Below are 3,543 nucleotides of genomic sequence, written 5' to 3' on the forward strand. Positions count from 1 at the left end.
GAATATTTCGTTACTAGGATTTCGAAACCAAAAACAGCGAAAACGAGAACCGGCACTTCGGCATCTTGTTAATAGGTTAGTTCCAGAAAATGCACGAATATGACATAAAGTGTGCATAAAACATGTAGGTATCATCAATAATATGGCATAGAACATAAGAAATTATCGATACGTCGGAGACGTATCAAGCTACACCGGCCGCGATTTGTTCGTCGGTGGCTGGTACTACGACGAAGGCCCCCATGGCTAGAAGGTGTTCGACGATATGGCTGGCTCTCGGTACACCTCCGATGATGTATGAAAAATTGTTTCTTTTCCATTGGCTGGCCATTGGTAGATTTGGGTTCACTTGGCCAACGTGTAGATTCACTTGGCCGGTGTGTGGGTATGAAAAATGTGTTCCTTTTCATAGGCCGAGGGCGGCGGCATCTTGGCCAACATTCAAGGTCGGGATGCTCCATCAAATGAGGACATGGAAGCCACCCAAGGGGAGGAGGATGACGGTGACGATGATGGCTCGGAGATAGAAGCGCTTGATGTTGACACGAGCGCCATGGTCACGGCCAAGAAAAAGGGGAGCCGAAGCATTCGATGGATCACACTCGAGGATCTTTGCCTCACGGACACAAGGAGGGACCTCAACCTTGACCCTATCACCGACACCCAATAGGCGTGGGAAACCTATTGGTCGAGGATCTACCATCAATTCAATGAACACAAGCTTTTCATTGACTACAAGAACATTGTCATGAACCCCAACGAGAGTGCAACGTCCCATAGGTGTGGAGTCATACGACCGTTGGTCAACAGGTTCCATGGCTTCCTTATAGCGCTTGAAAAGAGTCAGGAGAGTGGAAAAACAATGGCGAAGTATGTAATCTCATGCCTTCTCATCTATATAATGGTTGTTTACATTGTCTAATGTTGTTTCTATTTTTTAGTTGAAGGATGCTCTATTCATGCATATGAAGTGGATGAAAGGCAAATAATTTCCTCTTATGCATGTCTTTACCAAGGTTGAGAATTGTTCGAAGTGGGAGAATACCCGGCTCACCCTCGGCTGCCTCGGTTGGGCGCCCAATTGGTAACAAGAAAGTCAAGGCCAAGAGGAATGGTGCCGCGCCGTTGGACGCTATGAGAACATCCATTGACATGCTCAATGCCGAGGTGGTTTCAAGCTCGAAGGATAGGGATGATGAGCGGCATGAGAAAAACGATCAAAGGTGGAAGATGTTGTTGGACAAGGCTGAACACAAGATCAAGCTCGAGGAGGCCAAGGTTGAAGCCGCTAAAGTAATCGCTCAAGCCAGACTCATCTATGCGATGAACGAGTCGTTGCAAGCCACGGGCGAAGGAAGATTCCAAGATCTTTACACAACTGACATTTTCACCATGGATGATGATGCTAAGGCATGGTGCAAGATGGCTCGGGCTCGATCATGAAGGAGATGATGGTAACATCGGCGGCAGAGCAGGCCACGTCGGCCATGCAGCCACCACCGACGATAGAGCTTCCACCTATAACACCTTAGCATCCAGCACCGGCTTTCACGATGACCCGTCGGCCTCCTCCATTTGATTCCCTCTACCCGTTTTGTAATATGATTTATTAGACATGGTGTCGTTTTGGTAGCCGGTGCGTGGCCAGTGAATTTGAATTTGTGACCTTGCATTTGAATGTGGGTGCCTTCGTGAGCTAATTTGAACTATGATTTGCTTTTCCTACATTTTTTTAATAACTTTTGACCAATGAGAAATTAAATTGTGAGGAGATGGAGCCAAAACCGTGGCAGCTTTGCCGGCGCTCTCCAAATGCTTCCTTGATACGTCTCACACGTATCTATAATTTCTTATGTTCCATGCTACTTTTATGATGATACTCACATGTTTTATACACATTATATGTCATTATTATGCATTTTCCGGCATTAACCTATTGACGAGATGCCGAAGAGCCGCTTGTCGTTTTCTGCTGTTTTTGGTTTCGAAATCCTAGTAAGGAAATATTCTCGAATTCGACGAAATCAACGCCCAGGGGCTTATTTTTCCACGAAGCTTCCAGAAGACCGGAGGAGATACGAAGTGGGGCCACGAGGCGACGCCACACTAGGGCGGCGCGGCCCAGGCCCTGGCCACGCGGCCCTAGTGTGTGGGTCCCCTGTGACGCCTCCTGACCTGCCCTTCCGCCTACTTAAAGCCTTCGTCGCGAAACCCCCAGTACCGAGAGCCACGATACGGAAAACCTTCCAGAGACACCGCCGCCGCCAATCCCATCTCTCGGGGATTCAGGAGATCGCCTCCAAGACCCTGCCGGAGAGGGGAATCATCTCCCGGAGGTCTCTTCATCGCCATGATCGCCTCCGGATCGATGTGTGAGTAGTCCACCCCTCGGACTATGGGTCCATAGCAGTAGCTAGATGGTTGTCTTCTCCTCATTGTGCTATCATGTTAGATCTTGTGAGCTGCCTATCATGATCAAGATCATCTATCCGTAATCCTACATGTTGTGTTTGTTGGGATCCGATGAATATTGAATACTATGTCAAGTTGATTATCAATCTATCATATATGTTGTTTATGTTCTTGCATGCTCTCCGTTGCTAGTAGAGGCTCTGGCCAAGTTGATACTTGTGACTCCAAGAGGGAGTATTTATGCTCGATAGTGGGTTCATGCCTCCATTGAATCTGGGGAGTGACAGCAACCTCTAAGGTTGTGGATGTGCTGTTGCCACTAGGGATAAAATATCGATGCTTTGTCTAAGGATATTTGTGTTGATTATATTACGCACCATACTTAATGCAATTGTCTGTTGTTTGCAACTTAATACTGAAAGGGGTTCGGATGATAACCTGAAGGTGGACTTTTTAGGCATAGATGCATGTTGGATAGCGGTCTATGTACTTTGTCGTAATGCCCTGATTAAATCTCATAGTACTCATCATGATATATGTATGTGCATTGTTATGCCTTCTTTATTTGTCAATTGCCCAACTGTAATTTGTTCACCCAAGATCTGTTTATCTTATGGGAGAGACACCACTAGTGAACTGTGGACCCCGGTCCAATTCTTTACATCTGAAATACAATCTACTGCAATTGTTCTTTACTGTTCTTCGCAAACAATCATCATCTTCCACACAATACGTTTAATCCTTTGTTTACAGCAAGCCGGTGAGATTGACAACCTCACTGTTACGTTGGGGCAAAGTACTTTGATTGTGTTGTGCAGGTTCCACGTTGGCGCCGGAATCCCTGGTGTTGCGTCGCACTACACTCCGCCACCAACAACCTTCACGTGCTTCCTTGACTCCTACTGGTTCGATAAACCTTGGTTTCTTACTGAGGGAATACTTGCTACTGTACGCATCACACCTTCCTCTTGGGTTTCCCAACGGACGTGTGTCAACTGCACGCATCAAGCTCTTTTTCTGGCGCCGTTGCCGGGGATCAAAGAAAAGTTACACCACCAAGATCTTCAACTCCCACGTCAACAGCTCTTTTTCTGGCGCCGTTGCCGGGGAGATCAAGACACGCTGCAAGGG

This window comes from Lolium rigidum, chromosome 2 (assembly GCF_022539505.1).
Source record: "Lolium rigidum isolate FL_2022 chromosome 2, APGP_CSIRO_Lrig_0.1, whole genome shotgun sequence".
Classification (NCBI taxonomy): Eukaryota; Viridiplantae; Streptophyta; class Magnoliopsida; order Poales; family Poaceae; genus Lolium; species Lolium rigidum.